Below are 22,923 nucleotides of genomic sequence, written 5' to 3' on the forward strand. Positions count from 1 at the left end.
CTAGGTCCGGGTTCGCCCTTATTATGGGCTCTTCAGCCAGTTATAACCTAATTTCAGGGGCACAGTGATCATGTGACCCAGATATGGGTATTCCCATTGCACTTAAGGCATCAACTGCAACAACAGCAGGGTGATGGATGGAGTGCTTGAATTAATCTCAGCCACTAACAATCACATGGGCTGCATTCCAAACCATTCATTTTTGTCCACCATGCCATCTCAGTTTGGACCCAGTCATATGCAAATCAGCCTTGAATCTGCTCTAATGGAATCACTCTATCTCTTTAGCATAAAAGAGCAACTGATCAAGGATTTAAGTGTCATGTGTGGAAGGAAGATGGTGTGGCTATGTATTATAAGTAATAAAAGCACCCCCTCTGTACATTATAAAGATATTGCAATTCACCTTAGAGTTCCATGACCTTATGAAGGAACTCATTATTCAACCTAATTTCTCTACATAGTCAAAGAACTCTTGTAGGTAGTAATTCTTTATTTAGATATAAAAAACATATCTTTAAAAGATTGCACAAATCACATTGTGTACAGTTTTATGAATAAAAGATGATACAAGAATAAAATGTGACCGTAAGCATATTAATTAAAACCTTTCAATTTGTAAATTAACTCTCCCCGTTATTGCAAGGTCTATTAAAGTGCAGGTTTCCATTTTATCAATCAGCTATTTGGCCTCAGCAATGTCCATATTATCTAGGTTGCGGTAAGCGTGCTGAATGAATTTGGACAGATTTATGTTTAAAACAATGTTATCTGGAGACATAGCAGCGATGATGGCGTGCCTGCAGGTCCGAATACCAAGCCTGTTCCATTCTGGCTTAAGGAGGCATCGCCGCTGGAAATTGAATGAGGGACAGATGCAGAGCACGTGCAAGATTGTTTCTGTTGCTGACCCGCATCCTCTGCATGTTGTGTCTTCTTTCTTACGACGCCAGGTGGGAAGATTTTGGAGAAAGCGCCAATCTCCCAGTCTTAGAGCAATCAGACAGCGCTTTAGATGAAGTGCAAATGTCGTGGAAAGGTAGGCAGCAGGGGCCAATCGTTTGTAGGAGTTAACTACCGCCCATGAGTGACTACGTTTCGTGACAAGAGCTTTGTCCGAAGCCAGAGATTTCTGTCTTACACATTTTTTGTTTATGTTTTTAAAAACAGTCTGACTGGGGTTAATAGCCCAAAGATCGGCAGCTGACATTTGATGGATGTAATCATTCAGAAGGCGCCCAAATGTTCCCCCTGTATTAGTCTCATTGATTTCTATCCATATTAGGGATTCTAGTGTGCCTGGTTCGGCCTGTCTTAATTTATGACATAGCTTAAGGTAAGTACCAACGTTGGTGGCTTCATAGTTGGTTAATCCCAGCTCTAGTCTGATCTGAGCCGGGGAAGCAGCGCTCGGTAAAAGAAGAACCTTCCTGTAGATTTTAGTTGTATATTTGTTAAGGGCAGTGTTCATTTTGCCTTTGAAGATCTCTATGCCATAAGAAAGTGTTGGCCCAATTTGTGCTCTGAGGACTTCTAATAAAGGGGCAAAGGTTGGGCCTGAGAGTTTCTTCAATAGCTTGGCTAAGGATACCACTAAAGCCGTAGTTTTAGCTGCGATCACACTACTTTGCTTTGAGAAGCTACCACTTGCGTCCAGATGGACGCCTAAATATTTGTATGATTGGCCGATCGAAAGGCTTGTGTTATTAATTGACCAACCACCGCCGCTGTAGTGTTTCTTGCCAAATGGGACTATCAGGGTTTTCTCCATGTTAATTTCTAGCTGGTTGTCGGACGTGTATTTTGATAGTTCAGCAAGGAGCCTTTGTAACCCTACTCTAGTGAGGCTAAACAAGGCCAAATCGTCAGCGTATAAAAGGTTACATAATGCCGCACCTCCTATTTTGGGTGGATGGCTATTTACCTTGTCTAGAGTGCTTGACAGGTCGGCTATGAATAGGTTAAAGAGAAGAGGGGCCAGCACGCATCCCTGCTTGACACCTCGTGAGGTCATGATTTTTCACGAGAGATGCGAGCCGGACCCTAGCTTCACTCGGACCCATGTATTGGAGTAGAGTTAGATAATTGGGTTCAATATTTCATTTGGAATGCCCCACTGAGTCAATTTTTTCCAAAGGGCCGCCCTGGGCACGCTATCAAACGCTGCTTTAAAATCGACAAAGCAGCAGAAGACCATCCTGTTTGTTTATAAGGCTTTGTCGATTATCGTGGAAACTGCCAGTAGATTTATCATAGTTCCTGAATTGGCAACAAACCCTGTCTGGTTTAGAGGAATCAGATCGTGGTCCTTTGCCCATTGCCTTAGATCCTCTAGAATAAGTCCTGCAAAATGTTTTTCCTCTATGTCCAGTAGAGCGATTAGTCTGTAGTTGTTGGGTGTAGCTCGTGAACCAGATTTGTAGATGGGATGGATTATTGCGCCCCGCCATGAGTCCGGGATTGCAAGTGTTCGCAGGGTGTAATTAAAAAGATTCAAAAACACCATGGACCAAAAAGGAATGTCCGATTTAAAGAGCCTTTGTGGCAGGCCATTAGGGCCTGGTGCTCCATCTTGCCCCCCTTCTGTCACTGCTTTGGCAACTCGATCCTCGGTAAATACGTAAACAGGGGTAAGTCCCTGATTTTTATCCAAGGAGGTGTTCAGTGATTCGTCATCTGCAGTCCCGCGTCCCATGAGTGGTCTGGTACTATCGGGATTATCTTGTGCCTGGAAGTGAACTGTTAGATATGTTACCCATTCTCCTTCCTGGATATTTGAAGAGCCAGAGTTTGTCAGGTTTAGATGGGTGCAGTTAACAAGGGACCAGAATTTCCTTGTGTTTTTTTGCTTGCTTTCCCACACCAATTTTACCCAGTATTGGTTTTCCTGGGCCTGTTTCTCTTGGGAGACTGCCCTCCTGAATGCTTTTTGGGCATGATGATATGTGGCAAGGAAGGCACTGTTCCGCGGGAATTTTAAAGTCAACCTCAGTGCGATGTTCCTTGCTTTCTTTAGTGGTTTAATGGCGGCTGAGGTTGCGGCCCCTACTGGAGACAAACGGTTTGTGCTCTGAGCAGTCGCAGGATATGAGTTGATCAGGTGGAGGCACAACTGCGACCATTTCCATATCGGGTTGGCTTTGTTATCAAGACTGCCTGTTATGTAGTCCTTGCTTGCTTTTAGAACACTCTGACTGTTGGTTTCATTCCATTTAAGGCGCTTGAGTTTTTCCGTGTGAATTCCCTTGTAGGTTGTGGGGGCCGCTTTATGGAGTTCTGGGTTTGCAGTGAGAGTGATGACCTGGGGCCTATGGTCGCTTTCAGACCGTGGGTGGATGCAAAAACAGTTTAGTTTAAACAGTAGTTCAGAATTGCAGGTAGTGAAATCTAAGAAAGATTTTTTTCTTCCGTTCGACCAGGTCCAGTTTGGGGGTGAATCGCTTGATGTCCTTCCGTTCACTACTAGGTAGCCTGCATTGTAGAATCTTGTCACGAAGAGCTCACCTAGTATGTTTGGGGCTTGCTTTGGGGGTTTGGATTGAGTCAAAGCCTCAATATTATTAGTCATATCCGGCCCTTCCATGTCTGCTGCAATCCCTGGAATAGATTTGTGTTGAAATCTCCCGTAAAGATGCGGTCCGAGTTGGGATATTCAGTAGCGATGTCGTTCATGATTTCGCACAATTGGACCAGGTGGTCTTTTTTTGTACGGGTGCTGGGATTAATGTACACAGTGACAAGGAGAATTGGACACTGCCTCCCACAGGGGTTGATTTTAACCCCAAGTAACCAGTCTTCTTTGAGGGGGATTTGGTTGAGTGCGCCTTTTAGGTTATTTGTGATGTATGTGGACAAACCGCCTTTGGGGTGGCCAAATCGGTTGTCCCTGAGAGCTGGTTTCCAGAACTCAATGTATCCTTCTATGGGACAGCCCTCTGTCGCCCAAGTTTCCTGTAGGGCGATTGCTGTATGTTTGCACAGAAAAGCCACAGTGTCTTCGTTTGAAGTTTTTTGGTGGAGTCCACTGATATTCCATGAGCACAGTGAGAATGGAGACTGTTCCTGCTTGGTGTGTCTTTTGTGCCATGTATCTGCCGCTTAAAGAGGTTTTCTAGCGGGATTGTGTATTTCTGCAAGTATTTCCCCCATTGGCGGTCAGTATGAATGTTTTGATGACAGGATTTCTGGCAGCCACCCCCAGCTGTAATCGGATTCTTCTTTGACCCCAACTTTTTCGGGCCCTTTTTGGTTTAACTTCGGCCCCTGAAGCATTTTTTAAGATCGAGTAGGGTCTTGCGCCTCCTGTTGTTTTAGATGTTCACAGGTGGCTGGGTGAGGTCGGCCTTGTTAACAGGGAGGTGGGGTGCCCGGGGATGGAATAAGGATACACTCTAATTCCCCAGTTCTGCAGCGTCGGCTTCTGTTCAAGAAAAGCTCCTGCCCAGCTGGGCGATGAGAAAGTCACCACAGTGACCTCAGAGGGTTGATTTCCTCGGGAGAGAGGAATTCGATGGATTCAATATTGTTCGTGGCCAGTCCAGCTAGACCCGGGATTCCTTCTGCTAGTTTTAGCAGATTAGACCAGTTAAGAATGTCATGCCGACCTTTTGATTTATATTTGGGGGCCAGTAGAATCTGATGGCAGGGTGGATCATTATTGGTTGACTCCGGAACACCTGTAAGCTTAATCTTGGAGTTTTCGACTGTACTGTCTAGTTTGGTTTCATATAACTGCTCTGACAGTCATTGTGGGGCCCTCCCCTCGTCAAATGTAAATTTTGACTGATCGCAACTTTAGAATCGTTGCAGATGGTTTTGGAGTAATTGGTTCTTGGCTTTACGTTTTCTTTTCCCGGGGAGGTGAGAGCCATCGATGGACTGGGGTTTTCTGGTGTCATCTCTGATGTCATCTTGGGCCCTATTACACTTGCCGTATCTGAGCTCACCCTTAATAATTCTGTGTGGTCCCTGCCCGCGGCTGTTTCTGGAGCCGTTGTTTGTATGCTTCGGGCCTTTGGGCTGTTTGCAGATTCTTGGGTGGGTTTATCCGGGGTGACTCCCTTGAGGGTGGTTGTTTGTTCTGCGGCACTGTTTATGACGGGGGATCTTTTGTTTTCAGCTTTTTTAAAGATAGGGAAGAGTTCCTGGTGGGCGATGTTGGAGTTTTTCCTTAGTTTATTTCTGGCTTTGCGCTGGCGTTTACGCTCTCTTTTGCTGCATGGTAAAGCTGGCCCCGGATGGGCCGCCGCTGTTAAGCCACTTTGAGAAATGGGGATGTAAGTTTGCACAGGCTCGAGATGATCTTGCCTGAAAGTGGGTCTAGTTGGTGGCGATGGCGGGCCGTTTTCTGCCGTTGAGTTTGGTTTTGAGTGGGTGCTCTGAGTGTGACCGTTCAGCTTCAATTGGCCAGTGGTTGTTCCTATGTTTGGAGCCTCACCTTCTTTTAGCAGAAGGTTCAATAGGTTTGAAGTGATCTAGCTGTGAGGGGGATGGCGGTTTGGTAGGAACGTTTCCTCCTCTCAGCAACTTTACTTCCCTAATGACTGTGGTTAGGCATTCTGGGAGCAAAGAATGAGAATCTATAATTGGGGAACAACAGCAGGTTGATTCGGCGAGGTTCGTGGAGGCTTGCGCCCGTAAAATTAGGGCATTGAGTTTATCTAATTTACTGTTGATCCCAGACGTGAGTAGGGCCAGGGTGTTTAATAGGTCAACCTGCACCTCAAGTTTTATTGAATGGTAATTGAGTGCGTTAACTGTTTGCTGCAGGGTTTGTAAAAGTTGTGGCCAAGCACTGGTCCCGGTATTTACTTCAGTGTTTTGTTTTTCGTTTGGGACCGGGCTGGACCTGGGTGAATTCTCAGACGTCTTGAAAAAAAGAGACAGGTCCGTCATAAGCTGATCGTTCTGGGCGGGCAATGCTGGCTGGCTTTGCTGTGTATCCTTTGTGTGTCCAGGTGGCGAGAAAATCATGTACGGGGGGCTCAAAGCTAGTGGTGCTGTTGTGAAGATGGTTGTTTGTGAGATTGGGGATTGTTGACTGCTGTTGGGGTACTCGGGGATGGCTTGCCTGTGAATTTGTGCCGTCGTTGTTTGACGACGGGAGGCCACAAGAGGCGTTGTCGTTGCCACTGCATTAGTTGCCGTCAGTTGAGGTGGCATTACTTGGGCCTCAGTTGGGCACTTAATGTTCTCCAGTTGGATTTGTGGCACTTGAGAGGGCAAGCGGTCCTCTACTGGGGACACTGAAGCTTGTCCAATGGGAGGTGGTCAAGTTGAAAGTTTTTGCTATTTTGGTCATTACAGGAGGACCCAAATATGTAAACCTCTGATGGCTCGATTGCCTTCACGGTATCAGGTGCCCAATGCTGCGCCAGGGCCAATTTATGCGACCCGGGTTGGGCCAAGTTAATCGAGCCTAGTTGCGCCAGAGGAATGGTGGTTGATGCCTCCGAAAACTGCGCTCTTGGTTGAGGCGATTCCACGCACTTAGATGGCGTTTTTTTTAAGAAGTCCCGGATGCTTAGCGGTTTTTGTGTATTTAAAATGTGGCTGGCATTGGCCGAGACCTCTGCGACATCGGGTTGTGTGGCTTTCCTTCTTTTGGGTGATGTATACTTTCTCACTTTTCCTGATCTCATTGTCCCCGAAGGCTTTGGGCTAGGGCTCTCGGCCCAACACCAGTGGTACTTTGTCACGGCTTTATTGCAGCAGCAATTTTCCAGAGTTATAGCTTCTGTTTTTCTGGCTTCTAGGATTGTCTGCAGGTTTTAAACATTGAGTGCTAGTCGTTAGGGCGTCTGTGTCTGTGTTGGCGTATGGCACCCCCCTGCTCACCACAGCCAGTCTCTGACAACAAGCTCTCTCTTACGTAATACGGCTGTTATGGCTGTTGTAGGACTGTTTAACCGGGTGTACAATGGAGCCCAGACAGAGCTCAATCCAGCTGGCGTTGGCTGATAAATCGCTGTTAATTTATTATTTAGTTAGTTTCGCTAGTGTAGTTGTTTGTTGTTTGTAGTCTTTAGCTACGGGGTGCAGTGGGCTGGGCTTGGCTGGACTCTGCCCTTCCTTATGCTGATCTGCAATCACCGTCCTCTGCCGTTGCTTCAAGCCCCCGCTTTCACCGCCAGATCCCAGACCCCTCGTGCAACTAGGGGGGGACCCTTGAGACCCCGGTTACAGTGTCAGGGCGGCGTGCATTATCTGGTGAGCATTGGCGGTGAACACTGGTTCCCTGTCAGCTGTCAGCTGCTGCGGCACTCTGCTAGCCACAAGCCACAAGCAGCGGTGAGTCAGTGCGCCCCCCGCGACACCCCCCGCGCCTCTCACCAGTTCTCTGCTGCAGCGGTAGCAGGTCTCGCGCTCGTCACTCGCCTTCGGTATTGGGTCGCGGCTCGCTGCTCTCGGCCTCACTGTGGACCGCTGTGGGTGTCGTGCTCGTCTCTCGGGGCTCGTCGCATGGGAACCGCATGGGAACCACCGCTATGGGTGTCTCTTTTAGCCCCGCTCACGCTCACGGCGTCTGCGAAAGGGGAGGCAGCTGCCCGGCTGCAGTCTGACTGTGGGTCTCGGGTCTCAGGCTGCTCTCAGACCGCTCTTGCTCTGCACCGCTATGGCTCCGTTCCACACTGTTCTGCCATCAGCTCGCTGCTCTCTAGCTCTCTAACGCCACCTTTTCGGAGTCTCAGCAGCAACTGACTTGTAATACCTTTATAATTTAAGGCAGGGGATACTTAGATTTTGTGGGTAATGCAGCGGAGAAGTAAAAATGTCTTTTAATCTTTCTACTGAACATTTTTACCACTCATTTGATCATTGCTGTGGAATACTGTGACACCTTATGGTAACTAATGGCAATTCCTACCATCAGCTAACTGCTGGTGTGGAACACACCAGTAAAGATAAAGAATGTACAAGTGACTATTATGGCACTGCTGGTTATCCCCCATATTTATTGGCAAACCACTTAGAGGCATATTTATCAATCAGTTGTGTCACCCCTGCACAGGCTAGGGTGCACAAGGGTAACACAACTACTAAGTTAGATTTTTCGCGACACGCAAGGCCACCTTGTGTTACTGTGCCCCAGGGAGGCATTCCATGGGTAAGGGTGGTAGTGTACCCATGGATCCCCCCATGGATTTTGCACATGCCCAGATTTATCATTCCTGCATTCTGCAGCACACATAGAAAGATGAAAATGCCTCCGAGAATTGTTTTTGTGCAGAAGGTGTTCTTTCTTGCACAAAAATACTCCTGTCTGAAACACAGGTACCTTTGCACCATGGTGCAAGGGTGCCACTGTTGGAGCAAGGCAGTACATTGTGAGCCATCGCAAGAAAAAGTCAAGAATGCTCCATATCATGTTAAACACAGGGCATCCCTCCTCTCTCCCTTTCACCAGCACAGCAAGGTGGCTTGTTGCGCTGCATGAAATAATGGTAAATATGCCCCTAAGTATAGCTATACTGTATTGTAGTAATGTTACAAAAATTACAGGCAAAAACTAAATGAGGGGCTTTGGGCTTTGTTGGTCGAAATGTAACATACTGTGGCATAAAATGGATATTTTCACAGTTTTAGTGGCATACACACCTGGGTCCAGATGTACTACAGTTTTTTGCAGTCACAAACAGGGAATTGGCTTGTTTGCAACTGCAAAATAGGTCTGCCCTATGTACAAACCCAAGTTTGTGAGACAGTAACCCATTACCGACTTGCAAAATAGGGTTTGCAAGTCGCTATGAGGATGTAGGTTGCCAAGGGTGTCTCTTCCTAATAGTGAGTCATACTTCAATGTAAGATTGTTTTGCTACCTCATTTGCAGTCATAAAACACTCACCAATTTCAATAGGGTGGTAAGCCAGTCGCCAGTTCCAGGGACCACTGCCTGCTCTTAAAAAATGAAACAAAAATGTTAAATTTTTCCTTTTTAAATGTATTCGTTTTCCTTTAAGGAAAATGGGCTGCATTAAAAAAAAACTGCTTTATTTAAAAAGCAGTCACAGACATGGTGGTCCGCTGACCCCTGCTGGCCACCATCCCTGGCAGTGTTAGCCATTCCCATTAGTTGACAAATTGAGGCCCCCATGAATATTAATGAGGCTGGCAGTTTGTGAGCCCATTAGGAATCACAAACAGTGCCTGAGGCACTGTTGTACATTCCATTTTGCGAGTCACAAATTGCGAGTTGCAAATCGGCCCAATTTGCGACTTGCAAAATGGAAGGGCCCTTCCATCTAGCCCTTCATTTTATTTAGAGGCTTGAAGGCAAATATAATGTATCCCTCACTTAATTTAAATTTAACAGCAGTCAAGATAACACAAATTAGAACATTGGAATGTTGGGAGCTCCATTGAAAACAATGGCGTGCTCTGAGCTTATAATGGCTGGTATAAGCCTGGAGCTCCAACATTCCAATGTTACTTTGTTCACTGCTCTGGCTGTGAACAAAGGCTTCAGGGAACCTGAGGGGATTCCATTCCCCTCACGCTCCCAAAAGGCTTTATTTTTTTTGTTAGAACATTCTGTCCTCTAGTGACAGAATGTTCTAATAGCCTTATAGCCCTTCGTAGATGGGCTATACCGCTATTAAAGTCCCTCTCCCTTGTTAAAGGCCCTCGCCTTCGGCTCGGGGCCTTTAACGCTTGAGAGGGCCTTTAATAGCCGGTATAGCCCTCTACGGCGGGCTATAAGGCTATATTAACTACACTCGCTATGAACTCTTAGGGAGCATCCACAACCTGAAGTCACAATGATCATCAACCAATATTTATTCCCTTAAATCATGAACTATCTCGATGAGAGCATAAAGTCCTCTTTTCTTGAGGGAGCTGCTCCAAGTAAAGTAAAATGTAGGAACAGTAAATCTGACAATGGTACGAGCCTTCAAGATAACAAATACGTCTTTGGCGAGGTCAAACACGGTAGACCTCTGAATTGCAATTGTATTGTAAGGTTCATCCTTGCTTAGTGAGAAAGGTTGTCTGGTCAGACGAGCTACCCATGTCTGATTTGTTCTCCAGACACATACCATATCAAACTGATTTGGGATTTTTTCCAGTATATGCTGAAAAAATGAAGCAATGGTATTAAAATAATCAAAAGTGGTTGGATCTGCTGGCGGCTATCCAGGAGGCCACAGAACTCGCTATTCCGCCTGGGAACTGGCAGCACGCAGAAATTGTGCTATTCCTTAAGCCCGGCCAACCCAGGGGCGAGCCCTCTTCTTATCACCCCATCTCCCTTATAAACTTTGAACCTAAATTGTTTGGTTAAGTATTAGCGGATCACCTGCGTAGCTGTATCACTTGATCCACCCCGATCAGTCGGGCTTTATGCCACATAGGGCCACCCGTCATAATATTCGGAGAGTTAATAATGCTATGGTGGCGGCCCCAGCATTAGGCCGGCCAACTGCCCTGCTCTTTGCTGATATTGATAAAGCATTTGACTCTTTGAGCTGGGTGTATTATTTCAGCTACTCGAGGCGATAAACTTTGGGCCCTGCTTCCTGGCATATACATGCCTGCTATACACGGAACTGACGGCGTCGGTCCGTATTGCAGGACACTGCTCCCGGCCTTTCTCTATTCAAAGGGGCACTCGTCAGGACTGCCCCCTATCCCCATTATTGTTTGCTCTTGCAATCGAGCCCCTGGCGGCGTGGGTCAGGAGTGACCCGGTCCTTGAGGGTTTCCGATTGGTACCGGTAGCGTTCAGACTGCATAGCATTATACGCAGACAATGTCCTCTTTTTCATGAAGGACCCCTGGTATTTGGGACTTCGCATACTGGAAACCCTCAGGGTGTTTGGAGGCACTACGGACCTTCACGCTAACCCCGCCAAGTCTATACTATTCCCGGTGTGTGGACATCAAGTTCGTAATGCCTGGGCGTCACAACTTTCCCGGGCGTCGGATGGCTTCAAATATCTTGGTATTTATTTCTCCCTGTGTACAAAAGTCTCCTGGGTGCACCATATTACTCCACTACTAGTGAACCTCAACAGTGAAACCACCATATGGTCTTCTCTCCCTCTCTCCCTATATGGGAGCTCCGCTATTTTTAAGATGGTGTAACTGCCTCGGATGTCATACCGCCTTTAGAACTTCCCATTCCCCATTCCACACTCATGGTTCGTGCAAGTTAGAGTGGCGCTCCGTACCTGTACGCAATCCACGTATTGTGGAGGGATTGCAGCAGCAGATATATATACCTATTAACACCTTAAGTGCTGCGCCTATTCCAACGGCCGACGGCACCACTACCTCCGGAGTGCTGCCGTCGGCCGTTGGACGTTTCAACTGCACCTGCGCAATGGAACGTTCAGCACTGGAGCTGGACGTTCCATAGCTGCTAATGTCTCACATCCTGGTAATAAACAAATGGTGGTATAATTCCCCCACAGAACCAGCTTATTTGGTTGAACATGCTGCAATGGACCTGGTCCTTCTCCTTCACTTATTATACAGCTACGCTTGTCTGAAGCACTTGCCGCCAGTAGGCAGGATGGTGATACAGTTGGGCTGGCAGGAGACACTAACCAAACTGACTGCCTTATGGCAGGGCACATATCTCCACTCAGTGCCAACCTTGAAGGGGTTCAGGAGGGTGGGATCGATTGGGGATTTCGACCTTCGGGGATGTGTTAGGCGGTACCACAATTAAGTCTTTTCAACAATTACAGACTGATTTTGATTTGCACAAATCACAATTTTACAAATTTCTCCAACTCCGACATGCACTTACCCCTCAGATCCCTAAATTGGAGACCCTCCCCTAGTTTCAGCCCCTAGAGGGCTGATTGCTTATGGGGGATCTCGGTCTTCACAAGATCAAACACATTTATCAGACATTGTCGACCCATTCGCCTACCACTCTAGACAAGACACAACTTGCATGGCTTGCTGATGTGCCAGAACTGACAGATGACGACTGGGCTGAAGCCATTGCTAGCCCAAGCGACGGAGTGGTTTCCATGCGCTATTGGCTCAACCAATTCAAATATCTACACCGCTCATACTTTATAAGGGTTCGACTATGGCAGATGGGTGTTATTTAATCTCCCACATGTCTGAGGTGCGACAGGGAGGAGGGGACTTTCCTACACACAGTTTGGGGTTGCTCGGCATTACAGCCTTTTTGGCGTAGGATCAGATCATGCCTCAATGAGGTACTCTCGTGGGACATCCCACTTGATCCACAACTCTTCCTGTTACACTCGACTGATAACATCAGGGGGGAATCGGTACAAACAGCACTTATTGTTTTTAGCTCTCACCTTAGCCAAGAGGGACATAGCGCAAATGTGGAAGGCAACATCTCCCCCGACTCTGGGTAAATGGAGAGCTGAGCTAGATAAATGTATGGAGGCTGTGATCAGGGTTTTTGATGCCCGAGGGTGCCCTGCGAAACATCGCAATATATGGACTTGATGGGCGGACTACAGAGGAATTTACCTTCCCCCTTTGCCCGATGTAGGGCCCTGAGGATGCCCCTGGTTTTCTCGAGTTTCAGTATTCCCAATCTACATCTTAAGAAGGTAGTACTCCCATGTTTCATAATGTACGCTTCGATTGACACACCATATGCACAGATGTGGAGATCGGAAACTGTCTGTATGTTATTTGTTTATTATACCTGCATGTTTGGTGGGTGTTGTTATAAGTCAGAAATGTGATTGTTAGAGCAAAATATCCTATCACTTTCCATGTCCCGGCGGGGCTATTGCCCCTACATATTGCAAAGTAACCAAATAAAATTTGATGTTAAAAAAAAGTGGTAGGATAATTCTCACCTAATGGCTTTAATACAATGAAGACTTTTAGTCACCAAAGCACTGAAAATGTCCCTATTTATTACAAGCCCAGAGACTTGTATTGTCCTCATTGACAGCATAAACACATCCTCATTAGCAACATAAGGAATCCGTTTACAATAAAAAATTTCAGAATGTTGAAACTTTAGACTGTTGTATAGTTCCTATAAAAACTTATACAAGATCTGCTCGTTCAAACAACGTATACTGTAAAGCTGGTGTCAGACTGATTCTAAACACCTTCAACAGATATGTTGACCTTCTGTATCAGCTAGCTCACAGTGCCACTAGAATCTCCTCTTAGCAAGGAGTGAATAGTTCTTGGCAACCATCAAACATGATAACCCTGATCCCTCAGGACCATGGAAAAAATATACTACCTTTCACTCAGTCACCCGTGCTTACTTAGGGACATATTATCAAGGGCGGCGTTAAAACTTTTGCTGGTTTAGCGGCAGAAAACTGCAGCTAAAGCACCGATAATGGGCTTGATAATATGCTCTGGAGAATTCCAATAGAATCCCATGTTCACACCAGAACATGGGTTTCTATTGGAATTCTCAAGGGCATATTATCAAGCCCATTATCGCCGCTTTAGCTGCAGTTTTCTGCCGCTAAACCGGCGATAAGTTTTAACGCCGTTCTTGATAATATACCCCTTAGTTTGTCTCTGAGAGATACACAGAATAAACAATCTGGGCTTTTTCAATAAGTATTTATTGAACAGTTTTTATTGTGGTGTAAAATAGATGAGCTGCATAAACCGTCAGACAGTTAAAGATATAACTCATTACAAGCACTATGAAAGTAAAAGGATGATAGAGTTCTACTATCTTGCGATAATCATGAATACATACAAGTATATAAAATACATGACATTAAAAGTGCATACTCCTGGAAGGTCTGCGTCTCGCGTCAGTGTGTTGGCCGGGAAGTCCTGGTCTCCTCTGGCTATCTTTGCAAGATGTGATGTATATATACCCATAGGTCTCCCCGGGGGGTTCCACCTTGCTGTATTACTTTGTTGAACTTAGGATGACGTCGAGAATGAACTTTGTACATAGATATTTTACAGGAGATGTTAGCCCTGCTGTGCTTATAGGAATCCTAACGCCTAATGTATGAGGTTTTTACCAAGGAAAAACCTGTGTCCTGAATGCAGTGTCTTATCTAGGTAAAAGGTTAGTCCCTAAGAACCATTATGAATGTAATGTAGGGAAGGCTATAGGTGAAGGGTTACGATGTTACCTGAGCCTATATTAGGGTACCCATATGGAATATAACACCCACTCCTCATCCGACTGGATGACGTTAATCAAATTCCATTTAAGAGAAAATAAGGCACTCAGGCAAAAACAACTGTACTGGCAAGGTTCAAGTAACGACAAATTAGTAAAATATAATCAGGCACAAAGTTAGCATTTGAGGATTTAGTTTAATAAAATTGATAAAAGGAGTCATGAGGATAATCAATGACAAACAAATAAAAAAGAACAATAAAAATTCTTTCATTAGAAATTCTGAAAAGCATAATATCTAGAATAATATTGAGTTAATGTTCATTAACTCGATAAGTAATCTTATTCTATATAGTACGTGGGAATTTGAATTAACTCGATATTATTCTAAGTAATCTTATTCTATATAGTACGTGGGAATTTGATTATATCTCATATTACTATGCATCCGCATTTCTCGTCAGAAAACCATTCACAAGTACAATCCTTACATTAATGGCCCCCATATAGACAAATCTCACATACTATGTGCCTCTTTCCGCTGTCCGTACTTTTCAGATATACCCCAACAACAACATAATCAGTTGTGAACCATCATGGCATATGTCTTTAAGGAATTCATTCACCGCACCCCCCACCTATCAGATATGAGGACATATAAGCGTATCATCGTCACTTTCTCAGATTCGATTTCTCCCACGAGGCAGTAGACGCCACTCCGTTGCGGTTATCATTATGCTCAGCTTTCCACAGGTAACAAGCAAACATTTCTCTGACTACGCCCCTAATATCAGGAGTCCTGCTATACGATTTTGAATTTCTTTAAAAAAAACATCTTTTCGTTTCCTTCTTTTGTATCGTTTAGGTATCCAAATTGCGTTTTCACTCTCTTATCAGCTCGATAATATATGAGCCCTTTCTTGTGCCCTTTCCACGAGGCAATAGACACCACGCCATTGCGGTAATCACTACGCTAAGCTCCTCACAGGTAATAAGCAAACAAATCTCTGTCTGTGCCCCCAATATTGAGAGTCCTGACATATTATTCTGAACCTTATTTACAAAATATCTTTCAGTCTTTTCCTTTCTCTTTTTTGGAATCGTTTAGGTATCTAACCTGTGTTTTTACGTTTTCATCAGTTCAACTTCCCATCAATATATGAGTCATTATATACTCCACATCAGGTAAATAAGAAATATATCTCTCTCCCCTTCTCACTTGTGGTACGATTGCTGCATACATTTTGCTGCATGCATATTCCCGATTTAACAAATATAGAAATACCTACAACTGGTATGCATTTGATTTTAGCAACTGAAGATTTTTGAAGCCCCTACTTGGCTAACTTATAGCGATTCCCTGAACTTATCCACACGCACAGTGCAGTGCTTGCCGTCTGGGAACGCAAGATCACTCAAACTAGGGTAGATTAATATCTACCTTAATGGAATTTGTCCTGTACTCTAGTCCCGCATTACCTAAAAGAGAATGCATTCAGCAATGAACCGATTATATACTGTACAATTTTTGACTTCTTTCAGCCATTGAGTTTTCGCCATCTTTTAACCTTATCCGCCGCGACTCATGCTGCTATGATTTTTTGATCTATGAAGCGATATCAGCTACCTCACAGGTATATCTTTTTTTAATCATTCATGCTCTCCGTTTGGCAATTATTCCCTGTAGGTAGGCATGTATTTAATAACAACCACATGCAAGAAACCAAGCATCCCGTTAGTCATTTTTTAGTTTATGATTTTATAAACACATGCCCTTTTACTGAATTAGATAGGTCGAACTTTTCACTTCAATACCAATATAGTTAATCTGTTGGATTTTGATTTTGTTGGCTTTATCATAAAGACAAAAAGACCTGGTGCAGAGACCCCGATTGGACCTGTCTCTACATGTTTTTTCTTTTAACATCTTAAAGCAGCTATATATGGTAAGTATTCTTTATTTTCTCTTCAGTTTTACAAATAACACAGCCAACCCCCACTACATTTATTTAAAAAGAGGAACCTTTCCATGTTGTTATCGTCTAACAGCTAGAACACTTCAAAACAAGTAGAAAAAATAATTTCCAACTTAACAAAATAAATATGCCATTATTTTTCAGTGTGAATCTAACCAGTCACTCTTATGGCATAAATATAGTTAATCTCTATTAGATTTATTTAAAAGGAAGCATAGATATCTCAATAATTGACCCATCTTTAATAGGCAGGGGAAAAGGGAATTCTTCATTCAACAAAATAAAACAAAAACATATTTTTTGTCGGTTTGAGCTCAACCAGTCATCTTTGCTGCATAACTAATTTCTTATTTCTGCTCTATCTTTCTCTTGATCCCTGTAAATCTTTTTTAGTCTTTTAGGTATAATGTTTACTTCTTGTACAACCAGATTATATTGATGTGTGTCAATGTACTATATCTTACAATTAGTTCTGTACAATGAATTGTCATAAAGTGGTACATCAAGTGATATTATCATTTCTCTGGCCAATATGTTCAAGTTATATGTTTAAACTTATGTATTGATCATGTGCACATTTTTTGGATAAACATAAACAGTTCTTTCAAATATGTTTTATCTATTTTTAGCTACAAGATGGTAGCGTCCTGAGGAAGACACTTTTCATGGGTTGAAACGCGTAGACGAAAACAATCTACCCTTCAGATCATTGGGAAAATCCGTACACACAATAACTTGCATATATCGAATTTCTAATGAAAGAATTTTTATTGTTATTTTTTATTTGTTTCTATGTCATTGATTATCCTCATGACTCCTTTTATCAATTTTATTAAACTAAATCCTCAAATGCTAACTTTGTGCCTGATTATCTTTTACTAATTTGTCGTTACTTGAACCTTGCCAGTACAGTTGTTTTTGCCTGGGTGGGTTATTTTCTCATAAAATGTTTGCCCTGACCCAGGAAATTTACCTTTATCAGGGGGTCCTTGTTTGTTATATATTAATCAAATTCTAAACATACTACTAGGCAGACTAGGCACAGGTATGCAAATAACTATAGAAAAATAAATAGTGATGATACGAAAATGTTTAAAATTGTCAAAATAATCTTTAAAAAGTGGGAAAAAAGGAAATTGGCACTCAAGCCATACTTCTAATATGTCTGTATGTATAGTTTGAACTACTACAAGCATCTGAAATCCATGCAGGCCCATAAAAAGTGTCAATTTGTTTTTGAGTTCCAATTTTAGTTTGTTTAAAAAAGGCTGAATTTCTTTCAGCACACAATGAGCCAATTGTTTATGTGACCTGGGCGGTAGATGCAACATTACTGTTGCCTACCTTTGAAGACGACGATCCGTGTAACACCTCGCAGATTACGTCAATTGAGCACAGATGATCTTCAGTACTGCCGGCAGCTGATCCTGGGGCAGCCTGTGCACCTTTCAAGGCCTGGGTGTCAGTGGAGGAGTCGATATCCATGCCAAAAGGAGCCATGACTACCTGTGGAGGCTTAAGGAATGCCGCCATCAACATTGGAATACGCCGGGGACACTGCAGAACATGGGCCATTATCGTGTCCAGTAAAGCATCAACGTCCGGTTGTGCACATGATGGGAGTGTCAGACAGAGATCCAACATGCATTTTTCTCCGCAAAACAGATATAAGGGGACAGGTAAGATGCAGTCCATCCAGACTGGTCTAAATGACTAGAACCAAGATGCACTTAGTTCTCTCAGGTGAGGTGTGCCCAGATGCTGTACCATGCAATCACAATATTTTCGCTCCAGTAGTACTGTTTCCAGCTTCTTGGTAACTGAGACATCCATTGCGCAGCAGAAAAATTACAATCAGGATACCTGCTATTAGAAACAGGATCAGCGGAAGTCCTCCTAAAATGCTTCAGAATATGGAGTGTATAAAGTTTGGTATAACTCTGACATTTCTGAAATTTACGGGTACCATGTCTGAACACTCTCTACCCTTCTTGGATCTGACTATCCAGCTGACGCCCACAGAAATCACCACTACCCTCTACAAAAAAGAGACCGACAGAAATAGCCTCCTTCTATATAACAGCCACCACACTAGGGCCTTGAGGAACAACCTGCCGTTCGGCCAATTTCTGAGGCTCCGCAGAAACTGCACCTTGGTAACGGACTACAAACGAGAAGCTACTACCTTACAACATAAACTCCAGGACAGGGGATACCCGACAAGACTACTAAAACAATTGGTGAAGAGAGCGCTCAATAATAACAGAGATTCTCTCCTGGAAACCCACACCAAGGAGACAGAGGATATCATCACATGTGTCACCTCCTACACTAAAAACTCCACGTTCATCAAAAAAACAGTGAACTCCCACTGGGGTATCTTGAACTCGGCGGGTTTGGACATCCCCCGCCCCCGGTTTGCCTTTAAAAGAACAACCAATGTTAAAGACACTCTGATCCATACTCGACCAAAGAAGACGAGTACTCGTCCTCAGAACACTCTCTGGGATTTGCCCCCAGTTATGGGCCACTTCCGATGCGGCACGTGTGTCGTATGTCCCCAGTCAACACAAGGTAAATCCATAGTACTGTCTAATACCTTCACTTGGCACCTTAACAAACACACGAACAGTAACAGCTGCAGATGCATCTATATGCTGACCTGTCCATGCAGGTTAAATTACATCGGAATGACAATGCGTACTGTGAAATTGCGCATTATGGAACACAACAGCAACATCCGCTGTATGAAGACACATACTCGTCTATACGAACATTGCAAGCAACAAGGCCACCCTGCTGCAAGCATACAATGGACTGTTCTAGAATGTCACCCTTCAATCAACCAACAGGCCCTATACAGAATCGAACAGCGATGGGTGCATCGTCTACAAACAGACACACAGGGACTCAATGATTCCATCCCCTGGAATTTGCTAGCCAGATAAACTACACTTGTGTGGCCTCACTTACAGTATAAGATATACTATATCATTCCTCCGAAGATTTACCAAACCAGTACATGTCTTAGGGTAACCCCCATGACATTACACTGTTCCAATATGGCGCCCGGTTAGATCCTTTTGGCTTTTGATCTGGGCATCTTGCCTTACCGCCCAATAATAGGCCCCCGGGGTGGACCTTGGATCCCAGATAAGAGAGGTCCTTGGACACAATGTTCACCCGATTATTGCCTGCTGGGGATACAGCCCCCCCATCATCAGAGAAAGTTGGGCTCCTTAAATTACTCGAGTCCAGTAGGTCCTCTTACTAGATCTACATACACAATTTGAACTTGATATTTCTTGAAACTTGCCGGTACAACCCTAAAAACTCTACTCGAGTGACACTGCTCCCACTCGTTTCCACCGGTTTAGCCCCGTTCTAAGATGGCGCACAACCAGGGCGCCAGTGAATGCCTTCGCCCTCACCCGGGTCCCTCCCCCTCCCCCTCTCCCTGCTCGACACACCGCTGAACACGATTGGCCGCATTGCTTAGCAACGAGCCATCGGTCACGCCCACCCACGACGATCTCGTACTTCCGCATTTAAGGCTGACCGACACCGCCGCTCATTGCCGGCTGTCCTGCGAACCTAATTTTGCCGTGGTGGAGGTAGGTGCCTACAAGCATTGGCCTCGAGTTTACAAGGTAAGGTGGGGCGACGGGTCTTGTGGGGCTGGACCGCGGTAACTTCCGCACCTCGGATTTCCCAGTGAAGTCGTGTGGGGTTCCGTCCCTGGTGCCCCGGGGATGCTTGCTTGGGGACTACTCTTGCCCTGGGTCTGCCGTGGTGGTGTCCTGCGGGGCGCCGTCGGCAGGGGACTCACCTGAAGCCTCCCTGGGAGCATTGCCGAGATCTAGTTGCGGCCGACAATTCCTCCAACCGGCTGGATGGTGATGTGTTCCGGGTGGCATATGGGGGTGCTGTTCGGGGCCCGATTGGTGCCCGCAGCGTTACCACTCCCGCGGCTGCCTTGCTCAGGTGGCGTGCCCTTGGGCGTTCTCGGGGTCCGTGACTGGGTCACACACGGCTTGTTGGCTAGCTCTGTCCACCGCCACTACTCCTCTCAGTCCTGATTACCGGGACAGTTTAACCTTGTCCACTTATCACCCCTTTCCATCCAGGTAATTACCTAGCAGCTCAGGCCCCACAAGGACAGCCTGTGGAGACCATCTACCAGGGATTGAGGGTAAGATCCCAACATTCTACCAGCATACCCCTGGGTCCTCATCATCCTCATCCCCCTCCAGGCGCACATGGCTCCTCACCCAGTAATTAACCAACCCCTTGCGTTTGACATACGCATCAGTAATAAGCAATGGGTTGAGTACATAATGTACAATCAATAGTTTTAATTGTTTTACTTAAGCATGGCAATACATGGCACCCACCATGTGTCTCACTCTCTCTCACCGTTCATTGATGTGACCCCACTGAGCCACGACAAACACTGGGGTAAAAGGGTCTGTCCCTTTCTTTACATACAGAACCGACCTACATAGCTTATATGAGGCTGCGGAGAATGATTATCCTTTTATTTTATTTTTCTCCTAGGGCGGGATTCCACGCAGGATACCATCCTGCCTTGGTATATTCGACCACGCAGGTTGTATATTACACACCTTTCAGCCCGGATGGGTTTACTTATGAGTTTATGAGCACGTTTAGGTCCTGAAGAATTGCCGATATGGCATGAAACATGTTGACCACACTATAGGTGAGGGTCGAACGAAGCCAAACTACCTCACTTTTGAGCTTCGGTACCCCTCCCTTCACCATTTTAACAAGGCAGTTAGCCACATGAATAAAGTTGTCTGAGTGGACTATACTTACCTTTTTTAATCACTCCTTCACGCTCACTACTTCACCTTTTAGGCCCCTCACACACACTCAACCAACGGCCAGGAACAAAAGAACTCCACTAAAATGTAGCACCCCGTGCTACCCGTCAGGCATTGCAGCGCCAGCCTGTCGCTGGAGCAGGAGGCCAATGATGAGACAAAACAACCATCTGGTAGGATGACAACAGTCGTCCAGCTTTTTAGTTGTGTGAGGCATCCTAAGTTCCGATAAGGGATTACTTTGATTCCCTGACACTCCTACACACATCCATTCAGTGAAAGAGAGACTTCCTTAGCCATATAATCATTACCTTTTGGGGAACTTTGTACATTATTTGGTTATTAGTTCATAGGACACGTACACTGGACCCCTATAAATATTGTCCTCATTTTGTCCCTCTTTGTTGCTAAATTGATTTGCGTGGGTTGACCCCATGGGACTTCCAGGTTACCAACAGTGATAATTTCTCACTGCTTTGGCCCATTTTATAATCGAAAACACTGAGAAGACCAGATTCACCGCCTGTGCTTCTCTGGTTAGCATATATCCCTAACCCCGGCCACCCGTCACCAACATGGAGGATGTACCGGGCCTGAGCTTTGATGAGGACACCATAGCCGAAGCCTTAAGAACAGCGCCACCATTACTCAACAACCCAACTGCCTCTGCCTCTGGCACTTCCAATGATGAATGGTTGATGCTGACTGAGATGAAGAAAGAACTAATAAGGATTACTATACATGGCATAATGATGACAGAATACCTTAGGAACAATATAGCCCCACAGGGACTAGTCGTGAACATCATTCCTAGGCTCTTCCTAGAAGACAAACAATTCAAGGTCGACTGGTGCCAGGTGTCATGGAAATGCACCAAAGATTTACTTTTCCTAATCACACAAACGGCGAAACGCCTATCTGATGCCTTATTGGAAAAAATTTCGGCTTTAGAAGCCACAATAAAAAGTACTGTCAACAAGAACAACAAAGCCGCTTTCACCACCAAGTTAGCTGAAATTAATCAGGAAATGGCGGATCATCATGAATACCTCTTGAAACAAAAAACAACAAAACTTCAGAAAGATATTACAAAGTTTGAAAAGGAGAAAGTCTATCCTTACCTAAAAGAGGGCTTCAAAGGGAAAAAGACCAACTATTCCTCCGATGACAACTCGGATGACAACAATAGACGAGGCTCCACGAGCAGTGACTTAAGTGGAGGCTACCCCCGAAAAACAACCGGGTCCCACAACGCCCTAACTGGCAACAAGGCTACCAACAAGGTCCTATGTTTCACGGCCCACCACATATGACACCTCCATGGCAGTACCCCTTCTTCCCACAGGGCCCACCGCAATTTTACCCTTTGAACCCGCCACCTTTTCAAGGCAGAGGTTGGGGCAGAGGAAGAGGGCGAAAGCGAGGCGGACAGAAAGGGGTACAGTGGCAAGATCAGCCGACACCACAGACCATGATGGAAACCAGGAGCACCACCTCCAGGGGGAGAAGAGTCTAATTGTCAACCTTTCAAATAAAGTTTTGACTCCAACGGAGAAGAACGTCTTGGAAAAGGGTCTCGGGTTTGTCCCGACCCCCACCCCAGACAGCTTTCAAGAGATGATTGAAATAAGACAACTCTTCAGAAAGATACTCTTACGGGCCTTCTTTGACGACAAACCCGAGCCTACGAGCCAAGACACCGGATTAAGGAAACCTTCAACCTTTACCCCCATGGATGGTATGGTCCCCCCAGAGGTTCTGACATTCGAGCGAGCGGTCCTTACCAGCCTTAAGAAAAAACCACACATTAATCAATTTCAAAACCTGACGAATGCGGAGAGACAAGCCTCTATCGCTTTAGGCAATGATGACACCATTGTCATCAAACAAGCAGATAAGGGGGGGCGCCACGGTCATCCAAGACTATGATGATTATGACCGAGAATGCAGACGACAACTGTCCAACAACACCCACTACAGACCCCTCACTGTGGATCCAACGAAACGGCTGACGACTACCATCGTGAGTCTAGTGATCGAG

The sequence above is a fragment of the Lissotriton vulgaris genome, chromosome 2_1 (genome assembly GCF_964263255.1).
Source record: "Lissotriton vulgaris chromosome 2_1, aLisVul1.2, whole genome shotgun sequence".
Lineage (NCBI taxonomy): Eukaryota > Metazoa > Chordata > Amphibia > Caudata > Salamandridae > Lissotriton > Lissotriton vulgaris.